This window comes from Eleutherodactylus coqui, chromosome 8 (assembly GCF_035609145.1).
Source record: "Eleutherodactylus coqui strain aEleCoq1 chromosome 8, aEleCoq1.hap1, whole genome shotgun sequence".
NCBI lineage: Eukaryota > Metazoa > Chordata > Amphibia > Anura > Eleutherodactylidae > Eleutherodactylus > Eleutherodactylus coqui.
Window position 1 is genome coordinate 54,777,431 of NC_089844.1, and position 18,774 is coordinate 54,796,204.

At 45.9% G+C, this 18,774-nt stretch overlaps 1 long non-coding RNA gene across 1 annotated transcript; it reads right to left on the reverse strand.

Annotated features, from left to right (window-relative positions):
- Nucleotides 1-5,607: 5,607 nt before the first annotated feature.
- On the reverse strand, nucleotides 5,608-16,312 carry LOC136576387 (uncharacterized). The gene is made up of 3 exons (XR_010786361.1): nucleotides 16,180-16,312; nucleotides 9,034-9,152; nucleotides 5,608-6,254 (listed from the first exon to the last, which is right to left on the reverse strand). It is a non-coding gene; the product is annotated as an uncharacterized lncRNA (long non-coding RNA).
- Between the last annotated feature and the right edge of the window lie 2,462 nt (nucleotides 16,313-18,774).

The window sequence follows — 18,774 nt, forward strand, 5'->3', positions numbered from 1 at the left end:
AGTGTCTGGATAGCTTGTTGCCTGCCCTGGAGGGTTAGGGTTAGGGATTGGTGTTCCAGTGAGGCTTACTTTATTAGCTGTAAATACTTCCATGTTACAGGGATTACATGTAAGTATTTACAGCAAATAATGTAAGGCTAACAGGAAAACTAATCTCTAACCCTCCAGGGCACGCTAAAAGCAATCTCCAGTTTTTTCAGGGAACATGGACCTTGGCGCCGCTGCTACACAACTGCTTCGCTCTTTACACTGCCCCCACAGCAGCGTTGACATGTGGCGAGCGCCAGCTGTCACCTAAATCCACAGACACCGATCATGTCTGGAGAACACCGGCTCTCACCTTCCTCCATGGCAGACCACGGAATGTGAAGGGGGATATCAGAAGAGAGCCTGAAGGGAGAGTCACTGATGCTCTGGTAAAAGGGAGCGAAGCCCATGCACTTCATCGGTGCTGCCAGGCCGCCAGCACCTACAGCACCTGTGAGCCCGAGGAAGGGCAGACAAGCCTGCAGCATGGACAGACACCGCGGGACGTTGAAGACGAAGCATGGCACATCACATTCTGTGCTGCTGCAAGGCCACCGAGGAAGGGCAGACAGGCGTGCAGCAGGGAGAGACACCGCGGGACCTCGAACACGGAGCCGACTACATGTTATTCAGGGCTGCTGGAATGCTGGCGCCTGCAGGACCTGTGAGGTAGAGGAAGGGGAGAGCGTGCAGCCAATCACGAACAGGGGGTGCCAACCCCGTATCAAACACTCTGTATCTTGACTCCATCAGTACTTTCAGTGGCGTCAAGATACAATAATACCCCGCACTCTATTGTGGCATAGCAGCTCCAGTGCTGTCACTATGGGCGGCACTGTCCTTCATTCCTCCTGAGGCTGCTCTGACTATCGCTGCAAAGCTCCTATCACTTGTGCACTAGCGGCTCCAGGGGTGTCACTGTGGGTTGCGCTTGGCTACATTTCTCTTGGGGCTGCTGTCATCATCGCTGCATTCAGCTATTCTGTGCGGCAGAACGCAACCGCTGTGTCAGCAGCTGGAAGCAAAATCCATCGGCTGCACTTTAGCTGGTATGTCAGCTCCTGTCAGATGGTGTTAGTGGCGGTTCAGGCCGCTAGCACAACGGTGGGTAACAGGTAGTCATTTACCCCTACTAACAACTAACTGATTCCCCCCCCCCCCCCCCCCCGATATTTCTGTCAGTCTAAGGCTAACCTTAAACCTCCAGGCAGCCAATCAGGAGTTTGGGGGCATCAACAAGGTGGATACTCTAAATCACTATGTCTCCACTCCTACTTCCGGTGGAGACAAGATACACCAGTACAGACTTTTTCTGCTTAACTGCATTGTTTATCTGTTCAGATGCAGATGGCCTAACCAGAGATATTCTAGCGGACTACAAATATATAGACTGTCCTGTCATTTAGATCTTTTTCCTTTAGCCCCTTTGCACATTAGTGTATTTTGGGCTGTGTGCTGACCGTGCTAATCCATGGCCAGAACATGGCCTTATTATATTACTATGAGGACATGTATATTGATGCTTATTCACATGAACTGATGGCCCGCATGAAAACTCTTATGGCATGCCCCATGTCCGTCCATTTCACAGACAAGAAATGGAACATACCAATGCATGTCAGTGTGCTGCTTCTGCATATACTGGGAAGCCCTTGGACTGGTGTCCGTATGCTGTCCAATACAAGCTGCACAGCATGAGCACACAGTTAGGGTATACTTTAGTTTGTATCTACATGCTTCTCCCAGTGCCAAGCTTAATGCCCTTACTAGACTCACAGGTTTGCAAGTAACAAGCACTTCTGTTTTTCGCACCTTCTTACCATAAAGATCCAGACGTTGTGCTTCACTCCTCACCCTACAGGCTGTCAGGATGGCACTGGAATGCATCTAGATAAATGTAACAATGTAATGTGAGACATTAACAAATAGAAAACTTGTACCTACAGAATTAGGATGGCTTCTATGTAGACAGTTGGTAGTGTATGGCTGCAGGCAGATAAGAGACTCTCCCATCAAGCACTCATTTCCTGTTGCGGTTCTGTATAAGGAACTGTCATCTGATCTAGCTTATTTAACCCTTTACTGACTGCCCATACACTTTTCTAAGGGGTTTTATTACGGCATATACTCTTTTTTGCATCAAAATAAAGTTGTAGCACTCAGAGGAGTTTGACAGTTCCTTACTCTCATCTACCAGAGGTCACTAAAGGCATGGAGCAGAGATTGAAGGCCACTGTGAGCAGTTCCCCTATCACGTGAACAATGAGTAATAATGATCACAACAGTGGAAGTGTTAAAACAATTTTTCTCATCTCACTGTTACAATCAATGAGAGGAGATGGAACACAGCACCAGAGGCCCAACAGATTGCCCCAAGTTGCCAATCCTCCATAGGCCTCACCCATCTCCCCCTGTCCGGCCGCCTGCACACGGCAGAATTTGCACTGCGGAATCCAGAGTGGGCTTCCGCCTCTGGATTCCGCAGCAAATACCTGCCTTTAGCATGCTATGGAAACACATTTTTTTCTGCCCATGAGCAGAAATCAACTGCAATTTTTCACTCGCAGGGGGAAAAAAAATGGCATGCTCTATTTTTAGAAGCTGTCCGACCCGCGGCCCTTGTGAGGTGGTTTGTGGTAATATTGGTGGTGGTGACAGACAGTTATGTATAATTGAGTCTCTAGTATTGCCTTTTGTTTGCTACCCATCAGTTGGGCAGGGTATCATAATATTAGTGTTGTCAAGTTCGTGACGCCAGCCCGTATACGGGCCGAAACCTGTTCCCGACAAAATAATAAGTAAAAACTGAAATAAAATCAGGAATGTAGTCCTTTTCCCTGGAAGGTGGTGTAGTACCTCAGTGCTGATGGTGAAGTGGTGAGAAGGGAATCTCCAGGAGTCAGGTAAAATGGTAAAACATATAAAACGATTTATTTCTTGAGAGGTCTTTGATAAATACACTTCATACACTTGACATTACTTTTCTTTGAGGTAGATAATAATAATAATGATCTTTATTTGTATAGTGCCAACTTATTCTACAGCGCTTTGATGATTACAGATAAGTACAGGGACCACTTCTGTATGCTTCACTTTATAACAGATTCAGGTAAGTACAGGAACACATCTGTACACATGACTTTTTCTTTCAGCTTTGCTCTCCAGCTTAGTATATGTATTGTATAGATCTCCTTTTAGGTCTCTCTTTGTCTCTTTTTCTTATCGATCAATTCTTCTTTTCTTGTTCTTGCTGTTCTCCCGAACTATCTTTTCTTTATTGCTCCATGTTCTAATAAAACAGGCAACGTTTTGACCCTAAGGCTGGGTTCACACGGGGCGGATTTGCCACAGAAATTCCGTGCGGAATTTTGCCGTGGCAAATCCGCATGCTGCCGCTAATCCCAGGATTAGCCAGCCATGTGAACGCGGTTTCTCAGAAATCTCGTCCACAAGGGACGGCAAATCCGCTGCGGTTAAGGCAGCAGAAGCCGTCGCTGCGATATGGATTTGCCGAGCGCAGCATGTTCATTTTTTTTTTCCACTGCGGCCGCGCTCTGCTCTATGGGAGCGCTGGCCGCAGCGGAAGAGTGAGCGACCGGGCAGTTTCAAAACCGCCGCAGGTTTTGAAGCAGCGGTTCTCCTGGCGGAAATCTCGCGGTTTTTCGCTGAGGCCGAACCGCGAGATTTCCATCGAGAATCCGCCTCGTGTGAATCCAGCCTTAGATCTTTCTCAAGCCTGAAGTACCCCCACTATAATGGCCTTAAATACAATTACCAAATAAAAAAGCACCAGTCCCAAAAAAAGGAATCCACCCACATATCAGACAATAAACTATCCCCATGCACTTTGCACTTTGAATGCCGGCAGCCAACGAGAACATGGAGAAGGCTATCCGGAGCATGGACCTACCAGCTATACGGTCGTTATTGCATGTATACTCAGCTGGGGATAGTTTATTGATACGTTATCTGCTTCTCTTGTCTGTCGCCACAGATCAAAGGCTCAATACTATTACAGAACACAATCATGGCCTCGAAGGAGTTACATAAAATCTTAGGCCTTCTGTATTTGATATCAAAGTGCATGCCGTTGATAGGCCACCCGGAGTACCTTAGGGGGATTGATGATAGGACTTTTTTTTGAACTGGAAGGAAAGGGGCCTGAGCACCGCCAAACACCTGATGCATGAAAGCGAGAATAGATGGCTTAAGCCTCACGAATTGATAACCAAATTTAATTTACCAGATTCACATTTTCTGCAGACAAGGCAAGCTTTGGCATTTTGCAGGAGTAGGCCAATAAACCCTAAAAAAAAAAGCGACACGCGTGGATTTTGATATATGGCTGACCCCCATTGTGGGGAAACCTTCGCTGTCTCGCATACAGAAAAAAGTGGGGAGGATATTTTTGAAAATAGAAACTCATAGGATCTTTCAGCGCTGGGAAAAAATAACACAAGATCAGGACATAAGGCAAAAAATTTTACAAGGGTGGTCAATGGTTAGAAATGTATAGTGGGGTAGACTTGGAGGGAATCTTTTTTCAAGATAATGCATAATGCAATCTAGGGTTTTAACCTGCTGGCCACAAGTGCCTTCCCAGAACGTATCACGCATTGCTCAAAGTGTAAAATCTCAGCAACAGATCTTGCACATGGGCTATGGTTCTGTGATCGCTCACAAGAGTTTTGGGACTGTATTTAAAACGCACTAGAAGGTGGAACTCCAGAGGAACATCCAGACACTGATATACCATTATACCCCCACAGAAGCTAAGCTTGGAATGTAGTTACTAACCAGGCCGGTGGTTTAGGGGCAGCAGTTGGCATCTCTGTCAATGGTCCCTGGTCACATAGGGTACTGGTGCATCTTGTCTCCATCAGAAGTATGGGTGGAAACATAGTAATAGACTGCATTAGCCCTGTTTATGACCCCAAGCTCTTGATTGGCTGGCTGGAGGGTTAGGCTTAGAAGTACGGTAACACTGACAGCAGTAGGCGGGGGTGGGGTGCTGAGGTTTGCCATGCCAGGAGGGTTAGGGTCACTTTTACAGGAGTAGCTGTGGCTGAGATGTGTTTAAAAATGCCATTGTAATACCACAGAGAATCCTGGAAAACACGGTATATGAATCCAGGCTATTTGTGTATGCATAGAGCGAGGAACCATATACCTAGGTGTATGTTCACAAGGAGGAATTCGCTGCAGAGTTTTCGGTGGCGAATTCCGTTTCTGTTTCCAATATGGAAACTAAATAAAAGTGATGTCACTTCTTTTAGTTACGGCATTGTTTCCGCGTGTGGAATTCCGATGCAGAAATGATGCAGAAGCTGAAAAGACACGTAACCTCTTGACAGGGCAAATTCCGCGTACAGACCAGTGGCAGAATGCTGCAGTTTTAGAGGTGGAATTCGCCATGGAAAAGTCTGCGACGAAGTCCACTGTGTGAACATATTCTAAGTGCTTTTCATGTTTCCCGATTAACCTACAGCTGACCTCTGGCCATCGTATTTTTTGCCACAAAAAAACAGTGTTTTTCCAAAAAATGCATGATAGTAAAATTAAATAAATGGAGGCTAATAATGAGAGAAAATATTAAAAGTTTACTGCAAGTAAGACAGGAAACACCAACATAAAATACAGTACTCGGGTGGTCCTACACAGTGGGTACCATTTTTTGTTACTCATAAGAGCCTCTTTGCTACACCAATTATTGATATATTAAATCATAATGTTGCTATATCCTTCCTTTAAAACAAAACGAGCAATTTTTAGCATTCTTTCATTCACCTTTGGAGGTGAGCCAGGCGTTAAGACATCCGTCTCTGACATAGACACTGAAAATTGTGGTGCTGCTTGTGACTCACTTCCTGATTTGCCAATAAACGGGGGTCCAATCAAAAATAAGGATGGTCCAAATGGAGTTTTCACCTTCCAGTACGAGCGAAAAGAATCCCAGACCACAGTATAACTTTCAGTCTGGGAAGTAAAAACCCAATATTGAATGCCATAATCCCCTTTTTGATACCCCCTGTGCCGTGGGGGAGAATCCGATGTATACGCATGGTTAATCCGCTCCCATATCATCATTGCTGGCCAACACGCTTCTTTAAATTCTGGCAATAATGATATATTTATCTCTTCGTTCATTTGGGACATTGACTCTTCTGTCCACAAGGTCTTTGGAGAAGTGTTGGTCCAAAACAGGAGATTGTTGTAGCAAGATAAATCTGGGACACAAGACACATTTCATAGTTAAACATTTGCAATGAATGGGGAGACATACAAAAAGCAGTCATACATGCTACAAGACAATTAATAGGACAGTCCTGATAACAGCACGCAACATACATTTACTAATAAATATCCTAACCACATTAAGTAATGCAAGGTTCTTGGTATATAATTTGATCAAATCATATTGGCCCATCTACCAACGTCCAGGTGTGCAAGCTTTCAGATGGGTCCTAACTGGAGATGAGCGAGCATACTCGTTAAGGACAAATACTCGAGCGAGTATTGTCCTTTTCGAGTACCTGCCCGCTCATGAGAATAGATTCGGGTGCCGGCGGGGGTGAGAGCTGTGTTGCGGGAGTGAGCAGGGAGGACCGGGGGGGGGGGGGGAAGAGAGAGATCCGGCTCAAAATAGAGTATGGAATCCAAAAGAAGAGGGGGATAGGCAGCACTAGGGAATCACAGAGGTAATCCAGCAGAGATCAAGAGAACTCCATACTTTATTACCAAGCTTCTGACATGTTCACAGACAACGTTTCGACCACCAAACCGTGGTCTTTGTCAAGGATCACGGTTTCGTGGTCAAAACGTCATCTGTGAACATATCAGAAGCTTGGTAATAAAGTATGGAGTTCTTTTGATCTCTGCCGGATTACTTCTGTGATTCCCTAATGCTGCCTATTCCCCTCTTCTTTTGCATTCCACGTTTGGGGATCCTCGGTGTCCGCATCCTAGATTTGGAGTGCATGGCTAAATACTCCCGCACCTGATTTGTGTTTATTATATGGTGCTGCTGGATATTTTGGACTGTCAAAATAGAGCATGGTCATAGAATCCTAGAATGGTACAGATGGAAGCGACCTCCAGGGTGATCAGGTCCAATCCCCTGCTCAGTGCAGAACTCACTAAATCATCCCAGACAGATATCTGTCCAGCCTGTTTGAAGACTTCCATTGAAGGAGAACTCACCACCTCCCGTGGTAACCTGTTCCACTCATTAATCACCCTCACTGTCAGAAAGTATTTTCTAATATCTAATCTGTGGTTCCTCCCTTTCAGTTTCATCCCATTGCTTCTAGTCTTTCCTTGTGCAAATGAGAATAGGGCTGATCCCTCTGCACTGTGACAGCCCTTCAGAAATGTGTACACCGCTATTAAGCATCCTCTCAGCCTTCTTTTTTGCAAGCTAAATGTTCCCAGATCCTTTAACCGTTCCTCATAGGACATGATTTGCAGACGGCTCACTATCTTAATAACTCTTCTCTGAACTTGCTCCAGTTTATCTATGTCTTTTTTTAAAGTGGGGTGCCCAGAACAGGTAACAGTATTCCAGATGAGGTCTGTCTAAGGAAGAGTAGAGGGGGATAATGACCTCACGTGATCTAGACTCTATGCTTTTCTAATATGTCTCAGAATTGTGTTTGCCTTTTGGCTGCTGCATCACATTGTTGACTCATGTTCAGTCTATGATCTATTAGTATACCCAAGTCTTTTTCACATGTGCTGCTTAGCCCAATTCCTCGCATTCTGTATGTGCTATTTTTCATTTTTCTTTCCCAAATGTAGGATTTTGCATTTCTCCTTGTTAAATACCATTCTGTTTGTCACCGCCCACTGGTCAATCTTTTCTAGATCTTTTTCAATACTCACCCTCTCTTCCCTAGTGTTAGCTATCTCTCCTAGCTAGCGAAAAATCACAATTGATTTCCGCTCGAGGGCATGGAAACCTACTTTTACATTGCATGTTATGGCAGGTATTTGCTGTGGAATCCAAAGGCAGACACCTGCTCTGGATTCCACAATGCAAATCCGTCCGTGTGCATTGGGCCTTATGGTGGAATTGCAAAGCATTATCACAGGCAATTTAAACTTTGCTACATCTGTACGGTTGTAGAATATCCCACACTATAGATAGTGTAACAGGGTAAGAGGAATGGTCTGGAGTGGAAGGTATGTGTCACAGAGGTTATTAGCCTCTGTGAGGTAGTCCGGTCCTCTTTCACTCCAGGCCAGATCTTACCACCTGTCCAGCCTGCCATTTAAGGAGACAGGTGGAAGGTAGAGGGGTGTGTGTGCGCCTGGGAGATACAGGCTGCAAGTACTCTGTGACTTCCACTGTGAACAGAGAGAGGCGCTGTGGACGAGGCGCTACCTGGTTGTAGCAGGACCCCTGGAGGGGATACGCCTGCCCTTGGACTAGAGCCTGAGAGATTGAAGGCAGAAGGACCAGCTGCGCTCTGGACATCCACAGGTCTGTGCACCTCTATGGACTTGTATGGTCTCCTCAGCTGAGGAGTAATCTGTGTCGCCGCCGTACTGAGGAGGGTTTAATCTGAACACAGACATTTTGTTGCTATCATTTACCATTTATCTGGAGACCCAGTTATTTATGTTCCTATTAAAGACTGTGTAAATAAACCTAAAGAAAAGAAAAGTGACGGTTTGGAGTGCTCTTAAACCCCCGCTGTGCTACAATAGGCAAAGAGAGAAGAACAACGCTCGGGAATAGTGACTACAAATATGCAAGAGATTGGTATCAAAAGAAATGTTAAGGCCCCCTGTTCACGAATCAGAGCATGCTGCGAATTGCCCCAATTCTCTGCGGTCAACTTATCTATTAGATTAGGCTGACCGGCGGAGATTCGTGTGCGGCTCCTGCTCCCGGGCGGCGGCTCCCGCGGCAGAGATCTGCCGCGGGACTTCGCAACGCCTGTGGACGGCCGGCCTAAATCCACTTACTTGGTAGAAGGAGAGTGGGGAATCCCTATAACTCACCTCCTAAAGGCCTGGAAGATGGTAATTAGATGCCCTCTGGTAGTGGACACATAGTCAGACATAAGACATTTACTGCACACAGCAGGAAGGAGTTCGGGAAGATAACTTTTCTTTGTAACCTACAGCGCAGTTCAAGATAATACAGAATTATTATACATCAGCTCCTCATCCTGATTGGTTGTTTAATGTTTGCAGATTGATTCTATTGGATACATTAATATATGCAGGAGTTGTCTGTTACTAATGACCTTCACATAGTCCATAAATGGCTATCAGGATGAAACAAGTCTTGTGTGGCCAAAGTTCAGTTCTGTCTTGTCAGGGAGTGTGTGAATATCCCCCGCCCTTGGAATGGGACCGATATAAATGGAGAATGTAGTATATAACAAAACAGGGGCCAAGGTCACCCTTACACAGGCGCTCGAAAAAATGCTGTGTTTTTCAACGCAGCGTTTACTGCGATATCAGCTGCGCTGACATTCGTTTTTGACAGCGCTGAAAACACTTCCTATTCATTACATAGGCAACGCATCGCATTCAAAAAGACTGAAACGTATAAAAAAAATTGAACAGACAGCACTTAAAAAACACGGCGTTAAAAAGATTCTCTGAGAAGCCCCATTGAAATCAATGGAGGCGTTTTATAGCATTTATCGCTGCATTTAAAACACAGCGTTAAATGCTGAACGCCACGGTAATCACAGTAGGACACTCCCATTGACTTCAATGGAGCCTCACAGACCTGCACTCAAACGCACCATTTTCTAACTATGCGATTTTCGAGAGCTGTCTACTCTATCTTGCCGCATTTTCATGCTTTTTAACGCACTTCATCACTCATCACAATGATGGGATGCGTTGAAAAACTTAGTTGAACGCAGTAACCTGCAATAGAAAACGGCGGTAAAATCGCAGCAAAACGCCGCTATCAAAATTGAGGCTTTTGCACACGCTCTATCTGAGACTGGCCTACAGGTCGGCTCATGCAAGTGTAAAATTCTGCGTGTGTAACAGTGTTTTACCGCTGTGTGAGCCGGCGGCGTGCATGCATATCACCTTTGTAGGCCAGCGATTTTTCAATGTGTATGAGCTTTTTTTTTCAATTTCCCACACTGATACTTAGCGATATTGCGTATAAACGCAGCACATATAAAAATACGTATTTTACCGTATCTTTTACGTGCACATACCCTACATATTTGAACGCAGAGAAAAAAAAAAGAGAGGCATGTTCCCTTTGATTTCAATGGGCAACTAGGTTTAATATGGGCTAATTGTTGTGTAGTAGGACATGCTACTTTTTTTTTTTTTGTGCAACCAAATTGTGCACACAAAAATTGCACGTTACCAAACCCATTGAAATCAGTGGCTTCTATTCACTGCATATTACACTGGAAAAGCCAGAGCTGTGGAAAACATCTGGAGCATACATTGACCGGCTGCAGATTATACCACAGATTTCACCCATTAAAAAGAGCAAGAAATGCAGAGCGAATCAGCGCTAAATCTGCAGTGCGTGAACAAACCTTCGGGGTACGTTCACACTGTGAATTCACTGCAGAATTTTCCCCAGCGAATTCCACCTGTAAAAACTGCATCAAAAACCATATCTTATTTACCTCTGGACTCCTGCGCCTACAGCCCGGGACTGCCCATGGGAACCTGGTGCTTGTATACGGCTTCTTACATGTGGATGACGCCCGCTCTCATATCCTATAGGTCACCCACTAAGAGCAATGAGTACTAATGACTGGACATACACCTGTCAATCACGCATGCTGTGAAAAAAGCGTTCTTTTCTGCCCACAAGCGGAAATCAATTGTGATTTTTTTCACTCGCAGGGGAAAAAAAAATCGCAGCATGTACTATTTCTAGGCGTCAATGGAAGTCAATTATAATGATTGCGGAAGGGCGATGTGCTCACGACACGCAAGCTTTTGTAGCCCATGTTTCCCTATGAAGCCTTCCTCGTTGTTGCATCGCACGAAAATGCGATTTTGGTGCGGTGCGAAGCAACTTTGACAGTAGGAAATCCTACTGTCAAAGCCTAAACTAAGCACTAGCTGCAGGAAGAAAATAAAAAAAAAAACATCACAGCTTCTCCCCGGGTCCCGGTACTAATCATCTTCTTCATCTTCTGGCTGGGGATGGAAAAATTGCCGCCTCCTGGAAGCGCTGGCTTTGATTGGCTGACGCTTAGCCAATCACAGCAAGTGCTTGATGAATGGCAGTGATTGAACCAATTACAGCCATTTATCGAGCACTGACTGTGATTGGCTAAGTGTCAACCAATCACAGCCTGCACTTCCAGCAGCTGGGGATTTTCAATCCCCGGACAGAAGATGAAGAAGATGATTAGTACCGGGACCTGGGGAGAAGCTGCAGCGATGCTCCGGAGATCGCGGGAGAGAAGATATACTTTTTTCTTTTTCTTGTTACAGCTTATTTTGGGGGTAGGGCTTATATTTCATGCCTCCCCCCCTCCCAAATCCTTGCATGTGATGCTACAAAGTCGCATGACTTTGTAGCGCTACAAAATCGCAGTATTGCCGCGAGAAGACGCAGCCATATTAAATGGTGCAGCGATGCGATATCGCTGCGATTTTCTCGCGACAATGCCGTGTCGCTCATGTGAAGGAGGCCTAAAGGTTTTGCAGATCCAAGTGATTCTGACATTGTTTTTTTGCCACATATTGTACTTTATTTAGTTGGTAAAAATAGGCAGACAGAATTTGTGTATATTTATTAAAAAACTCAAAAATTGGGAAAAGTTTGAAAAAAAAATTGTCATTTTCAACTGTAATATCTCAAATATGTGCAAACATACTGTACAAATTTTGATGAGATATACATTTCCATCTGTTTACTTTATTCTGGACGCATTTGAAAACTTTAGTTGTTTTAACCATTTAGGAGACGTACAAATTTAACATTGATTATTAACATTTTGAGAAACATTTTTTTTCCTGCACCAAGCCAAGATTGCGGAGGCTCATAGGTGTCAGAATGATAGATACCCCCACCAATGATTTCATTTTAAAAACTACACCCCTTAATGTATTCACTGAGAGGGATCAGGAGTTTTTTGACCACACAGTTTTTCTATAGTGCACCTGAAAATGAGGATTTGCACCCCAAAATAGATACCCCTGGTTTTCCTGTGTTCAGAAACATACCTATTGTGGCCCTAATATTTTGTCTGGATGAACAACGGGGCCAAACCGAAAAGAGTAGCCGGTGGCTTTCAGAACAGACATTTTCCATGAAGGTGTTTCAGGCCCCATTGCCCACTTGTAGAGCCCTTGAGCGACCAAAACGATGGAGAACCCCAACAATGACCCCATTTTGAAAACTAGACCCCTTAACGAATTCATCTAGGGGTGTACTACGTATTTTGACCCTACAGTTTTTGAATGAATCTAAGCAAAGTAGACAGAAAAGTTTTTTGGGCAATTGCGTCATTTTAAAAACACTTTTTGTACAACACACAAGTGAATGAAGACTTTCACCCCAAAATAGATACCCCCGTTTGTCCCGTGTTCAGAGACATACCCATTGTGGCCCTAACTGATGTCTGTATGCACAACGGGGCCCAAACCGGGAGGAGCATTACACTTCAACTGTCTTTTTAACTTTTACGTGAACGCAATTATCCATTGGATAACGGCGATCACGTGACCGGAGACCGCTCACTACGGCCCTCGGTTACTGCTTTTTACAGCGATTTCAAGCAGCGTTTTTGAACACATTGCACAGCATTTTGACAGCACCTTTTAATGAACCCCATAATTGTGATGGGGTGCATTTGAAAAAAAAAATGTGAAAATAGAATGGACAGCTTTCGAAAATCATGGCGTCACAAACGATGCGTTCAAGCAGAGATCTGAGAAGCCCCATTGAAGTCAATGGCACCATTGTACTGCACTCAGCATGATTATGAAATCAATGAATTTCAATGGTTTCATTGTCAATTACGATGTTTTCCCTCCTGTGATGCTGTGAGAAAGAAAAATAATCGCAGCATGTTGTATCTTTTTGTGATATCACCCATTGTTTTCAATGCCAGCCCCATTGAAAACAATGGGAGAAGATTGCGATCCCCTGCTGCAGCTGTGACAGGAGCAGCAGCCGGGGATTTCTTCATCCAGAGGTTTCACCTTGTTTTCAATGGGGCCAGAAGCAGCAGCGCCGCCCCCATTGAAAACATATTGAGTACATTGCAATATTCTGGCTCTGCTGTGACAGCAGTGGCAGGGGATTCATTCATCCCTGTGGGCAGCGCCCTTATCACTGAACACTGTGACTCCCCGCGAGGATGAAGGAATCCCCTGCTGATGCTGTCACAGCAGTGTCACGAGACAGCGATGTTCTACCATTGCTTTCAATTGGGCCTGCGCTGCTGCCCCATTGAAAGCAATGAGATGAAGGTAACCCCTGCAGTGATGCGAGGCTGTTTTCAAGTGAAAATGCCTTGCATCCATAGGTTTTTAGAAGGTTTACGAGAGTGATATCGGCCCGCTAATCACAGCCCGATATCGCTCTCGCCAGTGTGCAGGAGCCCTTATAGAGAAGTCAGTACACCCTTGTAATATGGGTAATATGGACAGACCGTAAAGTCACAGCCACAGTGGAATACTGAAATGGGATGGGGTCTCATTACAAATAACGCCACACCGTACAGAACTGATGCACTGTCAGGGTCTCGGTGCATTGGGTGTACAGTAGTGTATGTCACAACCCCAGAAGCGTATGCACTGAGACCCTGACAGTAAATAAGGTCTGGTGGGGAACAGGCCCTGTGAAGGGGAGAGGCCATTTGCAGCACCAGATAACTTCTCCATACATAGCGCAGCAAAGGCAGGGCACAGTAGTAACACCAGTGCTGGGAACTGTAGGTTTGCAAATAAATAAAATCTAAAGCAGACATGTATTAATACACTGTTAATATGGAACAGCTGTGCCTGCATGAGAGAGAACAGTGCAGGCACAACTGGAACTCCCTGTTCAGCTATACAGTTACAGTTGCAGACAGATTTCTGAGCCCCCACTGCATAGCTGAAGAGGGGTTTTGCACAAATAAATGTACAGAATAGGCTGAGAAAACCTATTGCAAAAACTCTTAGAACTATCTATTCCGTTCAGTAACTCTTTAAGCTCCACCCTGTGGTAGTAGCATGGCATCATTATACCAGTCCACATTCTCACTACTCAGCCTTCTAGGGCCTGCTCTCCTCCTCACCAGCATACTGCCTGGAGGACCTGCAGGAACACAGGTCTTCTACACACAACTCAGTGAAGCAATCATAATCAATGAGGAAACGAAACGCCATATAGTATGCATGTAAATTTACATAAACATACAACACAAAGCAAAACCTATATCGAAAGCTGTAAAATAGAAAACAATACAACTTGGCCCGTGTAGAACACTGCGCCATTGTAATCTTTGACAACAGTCAAATCTCTGGGGAAATCACTCTACACCCTACAGGACTGCGGCTTACAAAGTTTGCATTGTTATGCTACTATTTCATAAGTAGAATTACATTTATTACTGCCTCTGGCCCTTATCATACAAAAGATTTATGTCTCTTCGTCCTCACATTGGCCACCGTATGCATATTTTGCACTGAGCCCCATTGACTGCATTACACATTGCTGTACAGGCACTGCACCCAAGTCCCTTAGGCCACTCTCATACAAGCTTTTTAGCTCGATTACCACAGAGTCTTGAACACTGCAGTAATGGCACCAGAACACTCCCATTGATTTTAATATGGCCTTGCAGACATGCACCTACAGCACCTGTGAGCCCGAGGAAGGACAGACAGGCCTGCAGCACGGAGAGACGTTGAAGACGAAGCATGGCACATCACATTCTGCGCGGCTGCAAGGCCACTGAGGAAGGGCAGACAGGCGTGTAGCAGGGAGAAGACACTGCAGGACCTCGAACCTCGAACACAGAGCCGGCTAGATGTTATTCAGGGCTGCTGGAATGACAGTGCCTGCAGGACCTGTGAGGCAGAGGAAGGGGAGAGCGTGCAGCCAATCACGAACAGGGGGCGACAACACCCTGTATCTTGACTCCACCAGTACTTCCAGTGGCGTCAAGATACAATAATACCCCGCACTCTATTGTGGCCTAGCAGCTCCGGTGCTGTCACTATGGGCGGCACTGTCCTCCATTCCTCCTGGGGCTGCTCTGACGATCGCTGCAAAGCTCCTATCACTTGTGCGCTAGTGGCTCCAGGGGTGTCACTGTGGGTTGCGCTTGGCTACATTTCTCTTGGGGCTGCTGTCACCATCGCTGCATTCAGCCATTCTGTGCGGCAGAACGCAACCGCTGTGTCAGCAGCTGGAAGTAAAATCCATCGGCTGCACTTTAGCGGGGATGTCAGCTCCTGTCAGATGGTGTTAGTGGCGGTTCAGGCCGCTAGAACAACGGTGGGTAACAGGTAGTCATTTACCCCTACTAACACCTAACTGATTTCCCAATATTTCTGTTAGGCTAAGGCTAACCTTAAACCTCCAGGCAGCCAATCAGAAGTTTGGGGGCATCAACAAGGTGGATACTCTAAATCACTATGTCTCCACTCCTACTTCCGGTGGAGACAAGATACACCAGTACAGACTTTTTCTGCTTATCTGCATTGTTTATCTGTTCAGATGCAGATGGCCTAACCACAGATATTCTAGCGGGCTACAAATATATAGACTGTCCTGTCATTTAGATCTTTTTCCTCTACCCCCTTTGCACATTAGTGTATTTTAGGCTATGTGCTGACCGTGCTAATCCATGTCCAAAACATGGCCTTATTATATTACTATGAGGACATGCATATTGATGCTTATTCACATAGACTGATGGTCCGCATGAAAACTCTTATGGCATGCCGCATGTCCGTCCATTTCACAGACGAGAAATGGAACATACCAATGCATGTCAGTGTGCTGCTTCTGCATATACTGGGAAGCCCTTGGATTGGTGTCCGTATGCTGTCCAATACAAGCTGCACAGCATGAGCACACAGTTAGGGTATACTTTAGTTTGTATCTACATGCTTCTCCCAGTGCCAAGCTTAATGCCCTTACTAGACTCACAGGTTTGCAGGTAACAAGCACTTCTGTTTTTCACACCTTTTTACCATAAAGATCCAGACGTTGTGCTTCACTCCTCACCCTACAGGCTGTCAGGATGGCACTGGAATGCATCTAGATAAATGTAACAATGTAATGTGAGACATTAACAAATAGAAAACTTGTACCTACAGAATTAGGATGGCTTCTATGTAGGCAGCTGGCAGTGGATGGCTGCAGGCGGATAAGAGACTCTCCCATCAAGCACTCATTTCCTGTTGCTGTTCTGTATAAGGAACTGTCATCTGATCCTAGCTTATTTAACCTTTTACTGACTGCCCATACACTTTTCTAAGGGGTTTTATTACGGCATATACTCTTTTTTGTATCAAAATAAAGTTGTAGCACTCGGAGGAGTTTGACAGTTCCTTATTCTCATCTACCAGAGGTCACTAAAGGCATGGAGCAGAGATTGAAGGCCACTGTGAGCGGTTCCCCTATCACGTGAACAATGAATAATAGTGATCACAACAGTGGAAGGGTTAAAATAATTTTCTTCATCTCCTCTCACTGTTACAATCAATGAGAGGAGATGAAACACAGCACCAGAGGCCCCACAGATTGCCCCAAGTTGCCAATCCTCCATAGGCCTCCCCCACCTCCCCCTGTCCGGTAATCTGTGCGCACACCAAAAAATGGCAGGCGCATGCACACAAGCTATGTGCCAAGCTACCCAAGGCAGCTAAGGCCGCCTGCACATGGCAGAATTTGCACTGCGGAATCCGGAACGAGCTTCTGCCTCTGGATTCCGCAGCAAATAGCTGCCATTAGCATGCTATGGAAAAGCATTTTTTTCTGCCCATGAGCAGAAATCAACTGCAATTTTTCACTCACAGAGGGGAAAAAAAATCGCATGCTCTATTTTTAGAAGCTGTCCAACCCGCGGCCCTTGTGAGGTAGTAATATTGGTGGTGACTACACGATATCCCCACTAGTGGTAGCGACAGACAGTTATGTATAATTGAGTCTCTAGTATTGCGTTTTGTTTGCTACTAGAGATGAGCGAGCACCAAAATGCTCGGGTGCTCGTTACTCGAGACGAATTTTTCGCGATGCTCGAGGGTTCGTTTCGAGTAACGTACCCCATTGAAGTCAATGGGCGACTCGAGCATTTTTGTATATCGCCGATGCTCGCTAAGGTTTTCATTTGTGAAAATCGCGGGAATTCAAGAAAGTGATGGGAACGACACAGAAACGGATAGGGCAGGCGAGGGGCTACATGTTGGGCTGCATCTCAAGTTCACAGGTCCCACTATTAAGCCACAATAGCAGCAAGAGTGCCCCCCCCCCAACAACTTTAACATCTGAAAAGCCCTCATTAGCAATGCATACCTTAGCTAAGCACCACACTACCTCCAACAAAGCACAATCACTGCCTGCATGACACTCCGCTGCCACTTCTCCTGGGTTACATGCTGCCAAATCCCCCCCCCCCCCATGACCCAGTGTCCACAGCGCACACCAAACTGTCCCTGCCCAGCCTTCAGCTGCCCTCATGCCACGCCACCCTCATGTCTATTTATAAGTGCGTCTGCCACAGGAAAAGCAGGCACACACTGCAGAGGGTTTGCACGGCTAGGCAGCAACCTTTTTTAAAAGGGGCGGGGCGATAGCCCACAATGCTGTACAGCAGCAATGAGAAATCCAATCCTGTGCCACCTCCATCTGGAGCTGCACACGTGGGCATAGCAATGGGGAACCTATGTGCCACACTATTCATTCTGTCAAGGTGTCTGCATGCCCCAGTCAGACCGCGATTTTTTATATATAGTCACAGGCAGGTACAACTCCGCAATGGGAATTCCGTGTGCACCCACAGCATGGGTAGCTCCCTGGAACCCACCGGCGGTACATAAAAATATCCCATTGCATTGCCCAACACAGCTGAGGTAGTAATGTCATGTTTAATGCAGGTGGGCTTCGGCCCACACTGCATGCCCCAGTCAGACTGGGGTTCTTTAGAAGTGGAAACAGATGCATTTACAACTCCCTGTGGACCCACAACATGGGTGGGTGCCAGGAAGCCACCGGCTGTACATAACAATATCCCATTGCATTGCCCATCACAGCTGAGGTAGTAATGTCATGTTTAATGCAGGTGGGCTTCGGCCCACTCTGCATGCCCCAGTCAGACTGGGGTTCTTTAGAAGTGGAAACAGATGCATTTACAACTCCCTGTGGACCCACAGCATGGGTGGGCGCCAGGAAGCCACCGGCGGTACATAAATATATCCCATTGCATTGCCCATCACAGCTGAGGTAGTAATGTCATGTTTAATGCAGGTGGGCTTCGGGCCACACTGCATGCCCCAGTCAGACTGGGGTTCTTTAGAAGTGGACACATGTAGTTACAACTCCCTGTGCACCCACAGCATGGGTGGCTCCCTGGAACCCACCGGCGGTACATAAAAATATCCCATTGCATTGCCCAACACAGCTGAGGTAGTAATGTCATGTTTAATGCAGGTGGGCTTCGGGCCACACTGCATGCCCCAGTCAGACTGGGGTTCTTTAGAAGTGGACACATGTAGTTACAACTCCCTGTGGACCCACAGCATGGGTGGGTGCCAGGAAGCCACCGGCGGTACATAACAATATCCCAT